The sequence below is a fragment of the Ornithorhynchus anatinus genome, chromosome 15 (genome assembly GCF_004115215.2).
Source record: "Ornithorhynchus anatinus isolate Pmale09 chromosome 15, mOrnAna1.pri.v4, whole genome shotgun sequence".
In the NCBI taxonomy this organism is placed as follows: Eukaryota; Metazoa; Chordata; class Mammalia; order Monotremata; family Ornithorhynchidae; genus Ornithorhynchus; species Ornithorhynchus anatinus.
Window position 1 is genome coordinate 23048486 of NC_041742.1, and position 19593 is coordinate 23068078.

At 45.4% G+C, this 19593-nt stretch overlaps 1 long non-coding RNA gene across 1 annotated transcript in view; it reads left to right on the plus strand.

Annotated features, from left to right (window-relative positions):
• The window catches only part of LOC120638854, an 88104-nt gene that overhangs the window by 56508 nt on the left and 12003 nt on the right, over window positions 1–19593 (plus strand). Inside the window, exons 4-6 of the long non-coding RNA XR_005660857.1 lie at window positions 3773–3946; window positions 9401–9612; window positions 11143–11289. This is a non-coding gene — a long non-coding RNA (uncharacterized LOC120638854). The remainder of the gene's footprint in view (window positions 1–3772; window positions 3947–9400; window positions 9613–11142; window positions 11290–19593) is intronic.

Below are 19593 nucleotides of genomic sequence, written 5' to 3' on the forward strand. Positions count from 1 at the left end.
ACATATTAAGGCTGAACAGTGGACTTAATTCAAGCCTGCTGTGAAATTGGAATCCCACTGAATGCCAGAGCCTTTACCTGGAATCTGGTGAATAGAAACTGGTTAAATTATTGAGAACTTAGCAGGTGGTATCATTTAAAAAGAAAAGATATTAGATCTGATTTCTTTCTCTTTTGAGGAGGCTTGCAAGATTGAGGAAAAGTGGCTCATTAAAAAAAGAAAATTGTTGGTTAAATTAGAAAGTAGCAAAATGCATCCATCAATGCTATTTATGTTCAATTAGTGTGAAACTTGATTTTTTTTTTAGCTTCCATATTATTATGTCTCAATTTTCACAAGGGTGCTTTTCTGTGGCACATTTTCTAGTGGAAGAGCCCCCTGAGTATTACAAGTGACATAAATGTATGGCTCGTTGTCAGAAATAGTAGAAAAGATACTTATTCTTGAGGGGAAAAAAGTGAGGCAAAATGAGGAACATTTAAATGAGTAACTTGTCCTCATGATAACTTTCCTTTGTTTCAGAGAATTATTGACATTTGGGGGGAGGTGGAGAGGAGGGTCATTATTCTTGGGTAATATCAGCAACCACAGTTAAAATGGGACTGATTCTCTAGCTCATACGCTTTCCACTAGACCACACTGCAACCTAAGGAGTTGGCAGAGGGCAGACAGTGAGTCCCCCAACCTTGGTCACTCCAGTTGCACGACTCTTCCCCGTTCACGGAGTCAGTGGTAGGTCATTGGAAATGTTCTCTGAGTCATTTGTACCGTCGGATTTAAATTAAAGGTGGAGATGTGGAGGGAGGGTGTGTTGGTCCAGCGGAGAGGGCACGTCTCTGGGAATTGGAAAATTTGGACTTGAGTCCCGGTTCTGCAGTTAAGGGAATGTCTGCCGTGGCCAAGTACGGAGGAGATCTCTGACCGAAGAACCACCTAGGGAATTCTGCCTGGCCTGTTCATCTTGTAGGAGTCATGAAGAACAGTTGGCTGATGTGGGAGGCAAAGACCACAGCGGCTAATGATAATTCTTCTTATTATTATACTTGTTAAGCAAAGTAGTGTGTCCCCAGCATTGTACTAAGCATTGGAGTAGATAGAAGATAATTAGATTGGACACATTCCCTTTCCCGTAGAGGGCTCACAGTTGAAGTACGAGAGAGAGTAGGATTTGAACCCCATTTTATAGATGAAGGAACAGGCACAGAGAAGTTAAGTGACTAGCCCAACATCACACAGCAGACAAGTGGTGGAGCCGGGATTAGAATCCAGCTCTTAGGCCCGTGCTGTTTCCACGATGCCACGCTACTTCCCCGTAGTAATAATGGTAAGGACGGGGGTATTTAAGTGCTTACTCTGTGCCAAGCACTGTGTTAAGCGCTAGGGTCAGGTATAATAAAATCAGATTCCTGGGGAAAGGTGCTACGGCACTACAGGTGCTACAGTCACTGGTGCCGTGACTTTGGCCACCGATGGGCTCGGCACACAAAAACCCTTTGGGGGGACTTGGCAGAACACTGCGTGCGTGCTGGCCTCCTTGGGCAGCAGGAACAAGCGAGCGTGAGCAGTGTGCTGTCACTTCAATACATTCCAGGTTCGTGGTCCTGAAGTCTCAGAATGGAGCCTCGTCCGTCATTCTGACAAGAGACTCCATTAGTCTCCGTAACTGTGCGTTCATTCACGTACTGTATGATAAGCAGAGCATCCCATTTTGCACGCACACCCCTCAAAGGCCGAGCCAATACCTTGTCCGTGGTCTTCTGAGACTCCAGCACTTGGTGAACCCTGTAGTGTTCCACCAGCGATGCGTTTACTGCGAGTTTAATTTAAATTTTAAATTAAAATGAAATTGATAGGAGCGGCGAAACATAAAATCAGAATTGAATGGAAAGGGTGACCTAAGCACAGCAGAAATCTGATGTACTTTTAATTACAAGTGAGTGTGCTTACTGGCAGTTGGGGGAAAGGTTTCTAGCCAAGCAGTGGGCAGGCCAAATCCAGGTCGTTCCTGATACGGACAAAATTAGAGCAGAGGGCGGCGTGGTTTCGGAAGATTTGTCGACTCTTTAGTGAAATTGAAAACCAAATGCTCATATCACTCACGCCCAAAGTATGGGACAGGGCTGCAAGTAACATTTGCGCACCGTCCCCAGGAGACCTTTTCTGGCTCCTTGATATTTGGGTGAGCATTGCTGAGACCCCAGTGGTTAAGAGGAGAAGGTTAGGCCCTACCAGGTTAGGTCAGGCCACGTGCTCAGGTTGTTTTTGCAGCATCTGTGATGGTTTGTACTGAGCCGTCTGCAATCTCTCACTCAGTCCCTTGTGCCCGGAATTACACATTGCAACGTGTCTAGTTAGAATGGCTGCAGTCCGCCGTGAAGAGGCAGAATATCTCCGAGTCCTCATCAGCATTCTGAAAATGGCCTCTGAATAAGAAATTTCGAGTAGCTTAACTGATTAGGAATGAGTGGAGGGCTGCGAGTTGGAGAGGGGTCGGGATTTCCACTTGTGAAAACCATAGGAAAGCACCAGATGGTCATTTCTACCACTGGGCAGATTTAGAAGGACTGGCCCCAACATTTGTGTAGCCAGACTAGCGGGCAGAATAGCATGGCGGTGTGATGAGGAAATTCCATTTTAGACAGGAGCAAGGACAGAGAAGTTGGTAGTGGGTTGTTTTTTTTTCCGTCAAATGGCCATAGTAGCTTTCACGTTGAACTGGGTCCTCTCCCCAGGTATAGGTCACCCTTGGGCGAGGGTGATAAATGGCTTATGATGCTGGTGGAGGAGTGTGGAGTGTATATTTTTCAAAAATCCACAGAATGTATGCTGGTCCAAACATAAATGACTGGGAACCCCGTGTGGGATGGGGAATGTGCCCAATCTGCCTCTCTTGTACCTATTCCAGGGATTAGAACAGTGTTTGGCATATAATGCTCATTGTGTCTGTTGTTACTGTTTTGTGTATTCTCCCAAGCTCTGTTCAGTGCCCTGCACATGGTATGCACTCAGTAAATATGATGGCGTGCTCAACAGGTAGCACAACCACTATCTCTATATATTTTATGCCTAATGTAGGACTCTGGCAGTAAATTGGTTCTGAGGGACTGCCTGTGTCCTCATGACATTTATGGTTAAGCAGTCTGCAGAAGTTATTCTGAAATAATACAATCCTGATCCCCCAGAGCGGTGTGATCCTTTCTCCAAAGGTCCGTCCTCAAAGGGAAGTTTGCAGCAGTTGTAATCGCTCTGGCGATCTGGAAGGCATAGGGCCTGACAGGTTCGGGAGTTTTCTGGGTGGATTTGCTGATGGAGTGTCTGACGGCGGTGCTCAAGGGATGAAATGTATTCCCCACATCTTACCCCGTCTCCTGGGTGCCTGCCGTTTAGTGTGGAACTAGGCAAAAGTACGTGCACTTGTCTGGTTTTAAGAAAGGGCTAGCCTTGAGAAAGACAGAAGGCCTAAATTAATCTGTCTCCTGGTAATGCGAGAGCAGAGGACAGACAGATTAGTATTTAATCAGCAGGCTCTTTGAACTGACCCTGAAACGTCATATCATACCCTCTTCCGTGAGAAATGAAGATGCGAAACAGGGAGCCGTATGGTATATGTCTACCGTTGATAAAGAGCCTAAATCCAACTAACTTAAAGGTATTTTGTTACCAATCGTGGGGAATTTTGACATATTAATGAATAGAAAACCGGCTTCCAGTGCTTCAGAAGTAGGGTTTTTTCCAGTCACTCAATTTACCACCAGTTTTCTTCTCTTTTCAGAGGTTTGATGAAGTGCCGTAATTGAAGCCGAGAGTCTTCTGATGCGGGCTCTTCCAGAAGAGAGCTCCTCCAGAGGCTTTTTTGAAGACCCGACAGGGAGCCAAGTACATGACGAGTCACCGTCTGAAAATCAAGCTGACGCCATTAAAGACTGAAGCCAAACTGGACTCTTAGGTGAGTATATACACTTTGGAATATATGTTACTGTTTTATTCTTAATAATAGTAATAATAATCAAGCACTCGAGACATGGCAAAGCACCGTTTTAAGTGCCAGAATAATTCCAAGAAAATCACATAAGAAACAGCCTCTTAGCCCGCAGGGGGACTTAGAACTAAATAGGGGAGGAGGGACCCGTAGAACAGTAAGAATATAGTCTAAACCTAAAGAAAACAGATTAAAATGAAACAACCCAAACAGTCAGGGTTGAAATATGAAAATGAAACCCTACTTTGGGGGCGTCATTTTATGGTTCCTCATTGCCTCTGGGGAACACTCCTTGGTGAGAAATCAATACAGGTTTTGGACTATTTCAAAACTTCTCAGGGTGATTTTGGCTCACCCTCTCTCTGTTTTTCTCTCACACTGTGTGCGGAAAGAGGGAGGGAGAGGAGGAGGGGAAAGTAGGAAGGAAAGGAAGGGAAGAGAATGTTCAGGTGTCTACGTTGTCCTTTGAAATAAAGATGACCTTACTGATGTGAGATTTATTAGCATCTGTGAAGGTGGAAAGACTGACATTTGACTGACAGCCCTTTCCCCATCGTGGGCAGGTAAAGCTTGCCCCTTGCTACACTGGTGCATTTGTTCCAGACAGTGCCTTCATGATTTTCTTTCTCCCTCTTTGTGTTGGGTTTTCTTAAAGCATCCGTTGCAAGCATCTGTTTCTGAGTGCTGATCCATCTCCTGCTGTTGTCTCCCAACTGTCCCTGGCCACGCCATGTCGTCCGAGGTCATGCTTCAGCGGGTCTCTAAAATGTTTCATCGGCCCATCTTAACTTCCAGTGGAAATGAAAACAAATTTTAAATCCCAAAACATCACAAATGTGGTGTCTGGGGCACCAGTGTATAACTTAAATATTACAATAAGCCCTATTGCATAAAGTGTCATTTGAAGTGGAGAACCTGAAAATTTTCCTCTCGGCCTTTTCACCCTTTTTCGTTTCAGGCCTCAATATTTCTGCTTCTCTCTTTGGCAATTTAGGACTTCCCTATCTGGGCCAAATTTATGCTTCCACATTCAACACAGTCACGGTTGAATAGCTTTAATCAACTACCAATTAGTCCAAATCTATAACTCATTTAATCCAGGCTCCTCCCAGAGATGTGGTTTCTCTTTTCAGATTGGGAGGCAAGTGTCAAATAGTTAAGCAAATGATTTCAGCCCCCGATGAGTAGTTCCTAGGGTGTTATTTCTGTAACCTGCTCAAGAAATTGGGTATAGTAAACTCATTTTTTTGCAGATTTTATTCAGTTAAACATTGCTCCAGATGGTTGCTGTCAAAATGTTTCTTGTAATTAGTGTCAGCAAACTTCTCCTGGGCCCTTAAAATTCATTTAAAATAACATGTTGCCTATATTCATAATAAGGTTGGAAATGTGACTAATAACCAGTTCCCTGGACTTCCATCTATATCCATTTTTGCAGATGCCAAATAGAGTAATAGAGCCCTCTTTACTGTGTAACCTTTAAAGGAGAAATGCCGACTTTGGAACATTTTCATGTTTTCAAGGTGGATTTTAATATCTGTAGTACTGACCCTAAAGTTCTCCATCCTTTAGTGATGAGAGTAAACCCCAGTCAGCCACAGATGTCTGATTAACCACCTTGAAAAGTCGTCATCATCAACTGAAATTTGCTCAGGGTGCTGGGAACACTTCACGGGGCATTTTCAGTTCAGGGAAATTGAGTTCACACCCTGTCGGTTAGGAAGTGAGCACTTTTGGCTATTAGTGATGCTATCACGTGAAGCAGCATGGCTGACTGGATAGAGCACGGGCCTGGGAGTCAGAAGGACCTGGGTTCTAATCTGCAATTGTCTGCTGTGTGACCTTGGGCAAGTCACTTAACTTCTCTGGGCCTCAGTTACCTCATCTGTAAAATGGGGATTAAGACTGTGAGCCTCATGTGGGACAGGGACAGTGTCCAACCTGATTAAGTTGAATCTAACCCAGGGTTTAGGACAGTGCTTGACAGTAAGCACTTAACAAATGCCATCATTAGTAGTAGTATTATCATTATCACAGTGCTCTGCAGACAGTAAACTCTCATTAAGTACCATTGATCGACTCATCCTCACTGGGCCTCAGGTTCCTCTACTGTTGAACGAGGATCCGATCCGTCTTAGATTGTGAGTTCAGGATCCCCAGGATTTTCCCTAATTTTTTTGCGCTCACCTGTGAAATAATTTGAAAGGTGCCTGCAAGAGAATAACAGGCTGTAGAGGTGGCAAATCAATTATGAGAAATAGCCTTCGCAAGGTCGTATTTCACTAGTAAACTAGGTTCAGTGCTGTTCTTGTCTAGAGCTAACCTCAATTTTGTTGACCCAAGAGGGCTCAGTTCAGCGAGCAAATATATACTTGTTGGTTGTTATAAGTAGAGTCCGAGAAAGTGTTTCCTTTCGTCCAATAACAGATGGGGAGAAGTTAGTGGACGGGCATATGGCTGATTTGATTATGTAGTTCACCCTACTAGGAATGTGAAGTTCAGTATGGCAGGGGAGTGTGATATACCTATCAGCCTTCTCTTGCTGCCCAGAGATAAGAGCTTACAATCGAGAATATAATAGGCTGAGACACAATTCTGGGTCGTGGCTCCAAGTTTGAAGACCGCTTCTGTAGAGATTTAGGTCCTGATTGAGAAAATGAACTCTCTCCTCCTTCTCAATGCGTTTAGACACACTGCAGTGTGCTGAGAGGGAAATGACAACAGAATAGATCATTGTTGATACCCCTTTAGCAGGCTTTACTTTACTCATCAATGGGAAATTAATGGTTTACTTGAAATTTATCATCACACTGAGGGAATTATAAATCTTCAAACTTGTTTTCGAGCACCTAGAGATACTATTTAATCACTCATCGTAATGACACTGTTTATAAATGAGGAGAATGACGTTCAGCATTTGCATATCAATCTCATTCCGAGACATTTCACAATAACGGGCAGTAATATATTTGAGTCCATTCTCCTGCGTGATTAATCCTGAAAGCGTCGGACATAATCTATTACTGCCTCTGTGGATAGCCTTGTTAGAAAACATAGAGTAAAAGGACTGTAAAGGAAATTCCTTATGTCGGGACAGTAATAACGCACGTTACCACATTCAAACCCTGAATGAAATTCCGGCCTGGGGCTAGAATTATATTCCTGAATTTTTTCAGTGAATCAAAAGGGACACGCTCTTGAAATGACCGAGTGTGCCACATTCCACTGAAAATGCTCTGAGATTGTAAACTCCTTGAGGACGGAAGCCATATACCCGCAGACACTTGTTACACCTCGAGATCAATCAATATAAACTGACGGTTAGGCTGATTATTATTTCCATAGAAGATTTTTGGCATATATACGTAAAACAAACGAATGCATATGATGCGGTTGATAGTGAATCACCACTCGTCTGTAATATGGGGATCAAGACTGTGAGCCCCTTGGTGGGACAAGGACTGTGTCCGACCTGATTAGCTTGTATCCACCCAAGCACTTGGTACAGTGACTGGCACATTAGAAAGTGCTTAACAAATGTTGTTATTATTATTACTATTATCTGTTCAGGTGGCAAGGGCTGAAAGGATCATTCTGCCCCCAAACTATCTAAAGTTTAGATCCAACTGGGTCTCTGCTGGCCCATCACAACACTGAGGAACATCATCCCTTTTGGAGATCCCGAAACCCGGAGCGGGGTCAAGCCTGAACCCTCAAAATACACCAAGCCGCTCCGGAGCTCAGGGTGCTGGCAATACCACCCAAAGACCACCTGAGTCCCAGTCTGCCGAGCACCCAGACCATCAAAGTAGCTGGGGTTATTGCCATTTTGCCCGGTTGCCAGGCGGAGAGGGGAAGGAAGGGTGGAGTCTGGAGAAGCTGAATATATAAGATGAAAATCTGGTGTAGATTTGGGAGAAAGTTCTGTTTGTAATGAGAAAGGGGAATACAGATGCCCTTATAATTTTTTTTCTTATTGTATATTGATCCTGAAGGTATCTCACTGCCAGGATATACAAGGACAAATTACCTCATTAATTTTAGCGAGCCTGCAGTTTTTCTTCACACATACAGGAGAACCTATAATCAAGAACAAGCTACAGTCAGGCTATTTACCTGGGCCGAATGTTCGGAGAGCAATATCGGGGTGCCGTGAGGGTGAGGGCACCCGTAGGCTTCTTCCCTTATCATTAGGCGGACTCGAGAGCCCCCCTGGAGCTGTCTGATTTCCAGTGCAGTAACTCAGAGACCTGTGGGGAAGAGGGGAACTTGTGGGTGTGGGGCCATTGAGGGGAGTCATTCAAACACTTGTGGGGAGATGGGAGGCTTCACCAGCCCCTGCAGCTACGTGCAGTTACAAGGAGCCTGTACTAGGGTCTGTGAAGAGACCAGCAGAACGAGTGAGTTAAGTACCTTCCCTGAGGCACAGACCAGCAGGAGCCACTGAAAGATCTTAGCCTTCCTGTAGCTTCGGAAATCTACGATGGGGAAGAAGGGGCTGGGATCTCTCCACTCGGCTCCATCCCTTAAAGGGGAATCCAGGAACCACCCACTGTCAGTCAATCAATCAATCGGTCGTATTTATTGAGTGCTTACCGTGCGTAAATCACTGTACTAAGTGCTAGGAAGAGTACAGTATAGCAGTATAACAGACGCATTCCCTCCCCACAGTGACCCTCTAGTTTAAAGGGGAGACAGACATTAATATAAATAAATTACAGATATGTACCTAAGTGCCGTGGGGCTGTGGGACGGGCTGGTGGTGTGAGTAAAGGGAGCAAGTCATGGTGACGCAGAAGGGAGTGAGTGAAAAGGAATGAGGGGTTAGTCAGGGAAGCCCTCTTGGAGGAGATGTGACTTCAATAAAGCTTCAAAGGTAGGGAGAGTAATTGTCAGATATGAAGAGGGAGGGCGTTCCAGGCCAGAGGCAGGATGTGGGGGAGAGGTTGATGGTGAGATAGATGAGACCGAGGAACAGTTAGTAGGATGGCATTAGAGAAGCAAAGTGTGTGGACTGAGCTGTAGTAGGAGAGCAGGGAGGTGAGGTAGGAGGGGCCAAGGTGATTGGGTGCCTAAAGCTGATATAAGGAGTGTCTGTGCGATGCAGCGGCGGATGGGCAACCACTGGAGTATCTTGAGGAGTGGGAAAGCCTGGACTGAACGTTTTTGTAGAAAAAATGATCCTCTCCAGTCCCTCCCTCCCTTTTCCTGTCCCTTCTTCAACTCTCCCATCTTTTCCAGCAGAATCTTAACCGTATTAAATGGAAAGAATTGAAAGAAATTGAAGAATTGAAAGAAAAACTGAAAGAATACCAAAATATTTAACAGTACAGTCAGGCCAAGGCAGAGGTTGGGAAGTGCAGTAATGTCACTTCTTGACCAATGCCATGTGTGTGCCCACTTCTGTTTCTTCTTACACAGACTCTCTTTTGTGCCAACCTGTGGATTGTGTTCTGCTGGAACTGACTTTGGTTATCGGAAGAACGTCCCCCATCTCCTCCATCATGTTTTCTGCAAATCGTATGACAAAAACACATCTTGTGGACTGTTTAGACTGTAGACTCGTCGTGGACAGGGAACATGACTACCAACTCTTTTGTATTCTCACCAGTAAATACAGTGATCTGCAAACAGTAAGTGTTCAATTAATACCATTGATTGATTATAGCAGAACTGGTGATACTTGTAGTTGAAGAGCTGTGTGAGTGATGGAGTTTAAACTCATTATTTTTCCTAGGATAGTTTTTCAGTGGCATTGAGATCACTGAATCATGAAATGGCATTGAACATTTCAGGGTTTCTGATGGAAAATACATCCCCATTCTGAAGATATCCTCTATTTGGAAATCAGTACTCATAATCCCACCTGATTTATTTCGAGATAAGCTGGACTTTGCAAATGGCCACCGCGCAGTAGTGTGGAAGAGTTTTAAAGCCAATCCCGGGGAGTCATGATTCAAATGATTAAGGTTTACCATAAAGCTGGAGCTTATTACATTAAGCTCAAACGACAGGAATTTTCTTCAACCTTCAAAAACACTCCGTTCATTTACTCTCTAAATCCAGTTACTTTTTGAGCAGTGAGGAGACTTACAAGGTGAGATCAATTGTCGCTCCAGCAGAGTTTTAGGCGGCGTAGCAGCACAGTGGACATTCAACATGGGGTTCCATGTATGTTTGCAAGTACAAGAATACAGGTGTGTGTATCAACGGGCCCGAGTGGCAATCAGGCATGTCATGGCCTTGTGAAGGGGGAGGCAGGGACAGAGCCTAGGGCATGGACAGCTTTCTGGGGGCAGTGGAGACTGTCGGTCCCGTGGCTTTTCAGCTGTGGAGATGTAGCCGTATTTTTTTTTTTTTTTTAATTGAATGGTATTTGTTAAGCGCTTTCTAGGTCCCAGGCACGGTACTAAACACTGGGTTACATACAGACTAATCAGGTTGGACACAGTCCCTGTCCCACGTGGGTCTCACAGTCTTAATCCGCATTTTCCAGGTGAGGTAACTGTGAGGCACAGAGAAGTGAAGTGACTTGCCGAAGGTCACGCACAGCCGACAAGCGGCAGAGCCGGGATCGGAACCCGGGTCCTTCTGACTCCCAGGCTGTACCTCTTTCCACTAGGCCATGCCGCTTCCCTCTCCCACTGCTTTTGACCTCCTTGCCCTGTGATTTCAGGCTTCAGTCAGATGTAAGTGTCTCCAAGGAGGGAAGAAGAGACCGGGTGTGGTGGTGGCGGGAGGAGGAGGGCAGCGTTGGCTGCTGCTGCTGCTTCCAATCCCGGATCCTGGCTGTGGGCTCCTTGCCACAGTGAAGCAGGGAGCAGCGTGGAAAGAGCACAGGCCCGGGAGTCTAAAGACTTGGGTTCTAATAACAACTCCTCCGCTTGCCTTTTACTTGACCTTAGGTAAGTCACCTCTTTGCCTCAGTTTCCTCAACTGTAAAATGGGACTGTGAACCCCGTGAGCGGCAGGGACTGTATCCGACCTAATAAGCTTGTATCTACTACTTCAAAAAAGGCTTGACACTTAGTAAGCGCTTAGCAAATAGCAGTTAAAAAAAAAAGCAACCGGCACGGCTCTGGTGGGAGGTAGAACTTTGTGGACGTGACAGCCATTTTTGGGGTGGCAAGGTAGTAAATGGAGACTTATCTGCCTGTCTGCAGTTTGGGTGCTTCCACCCCTGCTACTGCCTGCCCTCTGACGGGTTATCAGACACGGCGACGGGGCACGGAGGCCGCCTCCACAGAGACCCAACTGGAGATTCTTCAGTCACCACGGCAGAGGCAGAAGTGACGGAAGCAGCAGCAAAGGTGAGCGTGGCGATAGGGCCCGGGGTGGGGTGGGGGGATGGCAATGGCGCCTATTCCCGCTGAATGTTTGTATGGGAGAAGGTAGGGAGCAGCGAGTGGCTCTCTCACTCCTAACCTGCGTGACGTTGTGACTTTCGTTCTGTCTATCTCGGGGTGACTCACTCTACGCATCCTCCTATCTTTGTACATCTCTCTCTAGCAGTAGTCTTAGTAGTGATGATTTTTGTCGAGCATCTCCTGTATCTAAAGCACTGTATTAAGCCTTTGGGATAGAAGCATAAGACACTTTCCATGCTCACTAGAAGTTTCCACTCCCATCAGCCAATCTCATTTATCGAGCACTTACTGTGTGCAGATCACTTTATTAAACACTGGGGAGAATGGATCGTAACGGTGTTGGTAGGCACATTCCCTCCCCACAGTGAGCTTATGATTTAGAGGGGGAAACAGACATGGAAATGGTCACAGCAACAACAAATAGACCCTCTATGTCTTCTCGTTTGTTTTTCTCCCTTTTTCTCTCTGAATGCATCTTTCCCTCTCCCTCCTCTCCCTCCTCTCCCTCCTCTCCCTCCTCTCCCTCCTCTCCCTCCTCTCCCTCCTCTCCCCCCCTCCCTCCTTCTTGAATCCTTGATGCAGTCCCTTGAAAATGATCATTTTCCAATGTCCAGAAAATACGGTTACCTAAAACTGGTCCTTGTTTAGTACACAGGTGTTGGCAAAAGCACATCCTCCAGGACCTCGCGCTGCCTCTGTATAATATGAAAGAACTGCGTTGCATTTGTACCAGTGTTTCCTTTGAAGAAAAGACTTTCTCTGTTGGACATAACTGCTGACCACTATTCTTTTTGCAATCTATATTTTCATGTTTGGAATCTCTTAAACTTCTGTCGAAAATCACGCAAAATGAATAGACGTATTTCTTCCAGAACATCTTCCTTCCGTGACTCTGGAGTTACTTTTTTCCACTGTCAGGAAAACAGCTCTTTTAACTAGCTTCATTTCTACCACATCAGAGTTGATGTATGCAGCTTCTCTTCGCACCAGTATCCTCTCTTTTTCCTTCCAAAGTTTTGTTTCTTTATTGCTACTTCCTTCATGTTTACTGAGAAGCAGCGTGGCTCACTGGAAAGAACACGGGCTTTGGAGTCAGAGGTCATGGGTTCAAACCCCGGCTCTGCCACTTGCCAGCTGTGTGACTTTGGGCAAGTCACTTAACTTCTCGGTGCCTCAGTTCCCTCATCTGTAAAATGGGGATTAAGACTGTGAGCCCCACATGGGACAACCTGATTCCCCTGTGTCTACCCCAGCGCTTAGAACAGTGCTCGGCACATAGTAAGCGCTTAACAAATACCAACATTATTATTATTATTATTACTGACTCAGGAATTTTTGCATTTTCCCTGCTAAATGTCACCATTGTTACTGGACCTCTCTTGGCTGAGAGGAGGTGGACATTTTCTGGTCACAGGATCCAGAGCTAGTATTTGGGTTTTGTTGGAGTTGGGCAGAGCTTTATGCCAGCAGAGGCTCCCTTCTCAAACCCTGCCCTCCTTCAGCTCCCAAGCAAGCTACAAATGAGAGCTAGAGGGGAAAGAGAGGGTTTTGGGGATTAGAAGCAATTGCCATCAATAGTATTCAGTAAGAACTACTGTGTGTAGGGCATAAAACTGGGTGCTTGGGGGACATTCCTCTCCACAAGGAGCTTATTTATTCTTGGCAGCAGGGAGCTGCCAGGGAGGGACGGGCCAACAGGTGACGGCCATGCCGGTAGGTTGACAGTGTGGGGGGTGAGTAGGGGGCAACTTATCTCTGATCCTTCAACTTGGTCTCTCCCCATACTTTGTAGAGGGCCATTGCACTCAGCTTCAGTCTCCCCCATCTCCTTTTCCATGTGCTGATTAACTGTAATCAGTTAAATGCAACTTGAACTCCTGCTCATTAGAGACAGTCTAGGTAAATGGCCACTTTCAGTTTGCTTTTGGCAGGTGCAGATATCATTTTGAGCAACAGTGTGTCTGCTTGGACTGACTTGGGATGCTATGGTAACGTGGCTACTTAGACCCAAGCCCTCTTCTTATCTAAATTTCTATTTAGCCCCTCCCCACCAAAGTGGTTCAGTCTCAATTAGTAAAAATGATTTTTGCTGCATCTGCTTTCCTAAAAAAATCATTATAAAAAGCTGCGGGAAACTTTTGAATGAATGCAGATGCAGGATTTCCCCTGTGTAACTTCATCTCACAGTGAGAGTGAAATATTTCCCACAGTAGAACTCAGCCTTTTATTCCCCCCTGAAGCTCAAAATATTTTGTGATTCCAAAAAAGAGTTTTATATGGGAAAATTATTCTCTTTCTAAGAACAAAAGATATCATTCCAAGTGAGAAAATCATCTGAAAAATCTAGATATTCAGGGATAGAAAAGGCCAGGCAGAGATAGACACACTTTCAACTTGCCACCAGCCTTCCAAGAGATTTCATTTGCTAGGCCTGGCAGCTGCAAGTGACGCTGCTAAGGTAATTACTCTCCTTCAAGCCATAATGAGTAATTACTGCAAGAACCGCGTGTCACCGATCGCTTGCAAATACCATCAATAAAGCGAATCTGTAGCCTTTTCATGAGTATGAAAGGTGCAAATTGAGAATCATAACAGTACAAGGAACACCATCCAATTCTGTGCCCCGTATACCCACACACTGAACTCCCATTAACCTCCAATTATTTTTCCATTTTAACGACAAGTCGATGGAAGTTCCGCTCAGATTAGGGCCGTAGCAACTAGAACAGTAAGTCTGTATAACATTCTTAGCCGGGAACCCTGGCTGTTTTCCTGATGATCGACAGTCATTGAAAGGAAACCACACCTATGCTTTTCTGTAGACCTAATCATCCTCAGTCACAGACCAACAGTCTCAGAACAGTTAATCGCGTGCTTTGTTTCGCTACGTTCTACACTGAAAAGATGGAGCGAGGAAGACATTCTGCGGAGACCGTGGCTTTATAAATAAAGCAAAGAAGAGGGTAGAGCTCATTATCTAGTCAGTCCTTGGAAATGTTTTTTTTTTCCTTGACCAAATGCTACAGTTTGGCCATCTGTGATGTTGATATAGCGGGGTTAGAAGGCCAAAGCTAAAACGGCACCAGGCGCTGCCAACTTCAAACGTGACAACACGACCGGGGGTGTTCTTTTTGTGTGCACAGTACGATGGGGACTCTTTGTCCACCCTTGCCTTTTTAGTCGCACCAAGTGCGAATTTTACCCTCAGTGCTGTTTTCTCCCAGTACAATGGACAGTTATGTGTCTAAAGATAGGTAGATCCAGGTTATCAAGTTAGTGCTACTCTCATTTTCTAAAAAAAAACAACTCATGGAGTTATATTATTTTTGACTGTTTGTGCTACATTTAGGTGCAGCGCAAATCTACTTCCACTATATCTGAATGGGCAGAGCTTTTGACTAGCTTTTTGTCTGTCACCCAGTGGGACGCAGTTTAATGGAACAGCCCCCATCAGAATATTAGCTTGTGGTCCGTACTGAAACCTAGAAACTTTCTTGGTCATAGGAGATCTGCTAGAGAAATTTTACTTGATGTGAAAAGCCCTTACACTTGACTACCCAGAAATGATGTAGTATTTTCCCTGCAGTAAACCGTGTGTCACCTTAGAGCTGTGCAACGTGCATATTTCAGAAGTTCTGAGCTTTGGTAGAAATAAATATTGGATGTGAAGATTGGATACTTTCTCCCAGAAATATCATGGGGGTTACTCTCAAGACACACTCTGGACAGAATGTAAGATATGTTCGTGCCTCTGCAGTATGAACAGAAGAATGAAATAGTTATATGGGCGCATTCTGATTCAGTAATACACCGGGAAGGCACACAAGAGTTTTAAGGACCACCTCTTTGTACTCTAGGCTTCATTTTGTTTCATAAAAGTGCACAGTGGAAAAAAGTTGTATAATTAACAGGGAAAATAATTGAAAATTCTTATGGAGGGAAAGGAGTAGGGCATCTTTAGACAGAAGGAAGGAGCTAAGGCCAAGGGATGGCTTAGTAGTAAATCTCTTCTCCTCCTCCTCTTTCCAAGCTATCCTTAGGCTCCCACTGCCAAACCTTTGTTCGTACCTCATCCCTTGGCCTGAAAATCACTTACAGTCAAATCCACTGGGTCACAGCCTTCACCATCTTCAAAGCCTTCCTGAAAACCTACCCCTCCAGGAGATGGTCCCAATTGATTTCAATAATACTAATAATAATAGTGTGTTAAGTGCTTACTATGTGCCAAACACTGTCCTAAGTGCTGGAGAAGATGCCATCCAAGCAGATTGAGGACAGTCCTTGTCCAACATGTAATCGGGGAGAGGAAGAACAGGTATTGATCTCCACTTTATAGGTGAGGAAACTGAGGCGCAGAGAAGTTAAGTGAGTTGCCCAAGGCCAGACAGCAGGATTAGAACTCAGGTCCTCGGGCTCCCGGGCTTTTTCCATTTGGTCCAGTTGTTTCTCCACTCTCATGGGATCCCATGGACACTTGATCATTCGGCATTCTCCTCGCATCAGTGTGACATACAGGGAGGGGGGATTAATCTCCCCTTTTACAGATGGGGAAACTGAGGCTCCTTCAGGATGCATCAACCCAACATCCATTCGTCTGTCTCGCCGCCGGCCTCTCGCCCACATCTTACCTCCACTCTGGAATGCCCTTCCTCCTCATATCAGACAGATAATTGCCCTCTCCAACTTCAAAACCTTATTGAAGGCCCATCTCCTCCAAGAAACCTTCCTTGACTAAACCCGCCTCTCCTCTTCTCCCACTCCCTTCTGCGCCACTCTTACTTCTTCATTCATCCTCCTTACCATCCCCTCAGCACATCTGTGTATATCTGTCATTTATTTATTTATCTATTTATATATGTTAATGTCTTTCTCTCCCTCTAGACTCTGAGCTCGTTGTGGGCAGGAGTGTGTCTGTTTTTATGGTGTTCTCTCCCAAGCACCATAATTTGCCTATTTTCCACATTATACTGTAAAATCCTTGAAGTAAGGAATCAAGTTTTTTGTTTGACTGTAGTGCAGGACTTCCCACTCAGAAGGTATTTGTTAAGTATTATTATTAGTAGTAATGTTTATTAAAAACCATGTACGCAGAGCACTATACTAAGCACTGGGAAAGACTACGCACGTGGGATTTAGGCAAAGACACTGTCCTTCAAGGGGCTCACCATTCTCTAGTATTTCACACGTTCCCCTCTCTAGACTGTAAGCTCATCGTGGGCAGGGAACGTATTTACCATCTCTGTTGTGTCATATTCTCTCAAGTGTTTAGTACAGTGTTCTCTGCTCTCAGTAAGCGCTCAATAATTATGACTGATTAAAACCCAATAGAACTGTAAGAAGCTTGTAGTTCTCATGGGCCGCTGAACTGATGCTTCAGAGATGACGGATGGTGGTTAATGAGGGAAAGTGGAGCTGCTGCTGGACTGGGGTCATGCTGGGATCATAACTGTGGTATTTAGGTGCTTACCAAGTGCCAGGCACTGTATTAAGTGCTGGGGTTACAAGCAAATTGGGTTGGACACAATCCCTGTCCCACATGGGGCTCCCAGTCTCAATCCCCATTTTACGGATGGGATAACTGAGGCACTGAGAAGTGAAGTGACTTCCCCGAGGTCACACAGACAAGTGGCGGAGGCGGTATGAGAACGCTTGACTTTCTGGCTCCCAGGCCCGTGCTCTGTCCAGTATGCCATGCCGCTTCTCTCATGTGGTAGGGTGGGTCCGAGGTGGGCTGACTGATTCCTTTTCTGTTCCTCTTCCCTATTAGTTTCTTTTTCCGGTGTCTGACGACAAAATTATTCAGTGTATCGAAACCCATGGATTTGTCTCTTGGAAGCACTGGGTCAGGAGTAACTGATTGGGTGTCTTTAGGGGCTGAAAATGTGGCATTGGTTGGGAAGGGCAGGGGAGGGGAAGAGCTAAGGATGGCACAGGGTTAAGGGTAGCCAGGGCCTGAGCATAGGACAGGGTGGAGTGGAGATGCAGGCGTGGGACTGAAAGTGGTGGGGTGGGCTGAAAGCATCTCCAGGAGCAGCGGTTGCTAAAGGGAGGCAGAAAAAAATGACCTCGTTGTAAACAACAACAACAAAAAAATCACAAAATAGATTGTTCATAGATTTCTCTTTCTCATCTAAGGAGAGATAATAAGCCCCATGATTCTGAGACAGGTGGTAGTGATAACTGGGCCAGCCATCCATTCGCACAAGCCGACACAAACCACTTGGACGCATTTTCAGCCCCAAAATGTGTGCTCGGAAACCTATTAAGATTTGACAGATGGCTTGATAAAATGTTATCGAGCGATAATCGGATCCTTTTCTGCAGCTGTTTCCCTACGCATTCCTTGTGTTTCTCCTGGCTCCTCAAGGAAGCTTAATCAGGTTCTTGGGTTCCACCGATGAGTACAAAGTAGGTAAAATTCATCTCATGCTGGCTGTGCCAATAATAAAAAAAAAAATCAAGTGCTCCTAAAGTTTTCCTTCTGGCCCCAGCTTCCATACTGCAAATGGGGCTCCTGTTTTCTTGACTACAACAGAAAGGTCTGTGCTTCACCTGGATGGGGCAGAGACGGGGGAGTCGGATCAGAGACGGAGACAGATGGAGGCAGAGATGGACACTTGCTCCATCCAGCCCCAGTGCACTGTAGGAGCCAGGGCTGAGCTTGTAGCAGTGGCCAGGTGGAGGAGGAGAAGAGGAAAGAGCGGTGATTGGCTGCCCTTGCCCTCTCTTGGGGCAATAGCAGGGGCCAAGAGGTGGAAAGGGGCAGGTTGCTGGCCGCCTCTTCCTCAGGGCTATTTTCACTGCACCTGAAACCCTTCTAGTACACCACTCCTGGGGTCTGTCCTTTATGTACCCACCTGTAATTTATTTATTCGTTCATGTCAGTGTCCATCTCCCCCTCTACAGTGTAAGATCACTGTGGGCGGAGAATGCGTTATGTTGTACTCTTGCCAAACGCTTACTATAGTGCTCTGCACACAGTAAAGCGCTCAATAAATAACGATTGACAGACTGTCTCCGACCTGAGATGGCTGCAGATTTCAATATATCAATCCATGCCAGTCTTTCCTCTTTAGTTCCTCGTGGTCAGGGATCCTGTCTGCAGCTATGTTGTGCTCTCCCGAGCACTTAGCACGGTATCCTGTCCGCAGTAAGCACCCAATGAATACGGCTGACTGATTTAAGTGGGGAGTAGTTCTAGTTCTCCTAAAAGGTTCCTTTTTCTTTTTCTCCACCATTTAGGCTACATAGAAGTTCCAATTCCCCACTGCAGGTTTCTTCCAGGGCAGGTCTGGATAGCGGCCGGCTGGACGGGGGTGGTGAAGGGCAGGGACGGTGCTTCATTGGTCCTGGAGAGGCACGGGCACTAGATACCGGCTCCTCTCGTAGTCTCATTGGCGAAAGAAATCTCCTGGCCGGGAGGTCGGAGCAAGTGAAGTTAGGGGTCTAGAGAGACAGGAGGAGGAGGAGGAGGAGAAGCACAATGTAGCTGCTGTAGTCTCACAGATGTGGCTTGAAAAATCTGGTGAGATGTCGTAGGATCTCAGAGGCAGTGCCTCTAAAAAAAAAAATAAATAAGGACAGCTCTAATGGGGCAGAGAGAGAAGTGGGCTAAAAATACATTTTTTAGTTGGAAGGAGACCGAGTGAGATGCGGTACATTGAAAGTTTTGTAGGGATTTTTATTATACATAAGAAAAACTCTCCACACTAGCATATGTCTAATTAGACAGAAATTGAGACTAGATAGAAACAGAAGTTGAAGTGGAAAAGAGAGAGATGGTCAGTCAGCCCATCCCCAAGAAGATGGCGGGAGACCTACATTCCAGCTGAATCCTGGCTAGGTTCTTGCAGTGACTCATACGCAGATATGGCTTATCAAGTTCTCTCTCATTCTGAGTACACCCAGTTTCAGTTCTCATTGACCTCAAAAGGCTGTTCTAGGGCCAGAGAAGGAGATGTGTGATGGGGGATTTAAAGAAAAAAAATAGGAGACCTTATCTTTGTTAAAAAGTCGAGAGAAATATTGAATAAGGAATGAAAAAGTCAAGCCTCCTGAACTTCATAAATCTGATTGGAGCAAAGAAATGGCCTAAAGGGTGGATCTAGGAGAGGGAAGAAATCTGGGAGAGAAGCAAGCAAGACACTGACTAGATATTGTACAGATGCTCTACAGAAAGATGACTGAGTTTGAAGCCAGGGGAGAGGAGGCGTGGACGGATTTCTACTCCACTTGCCATTTTTTGGT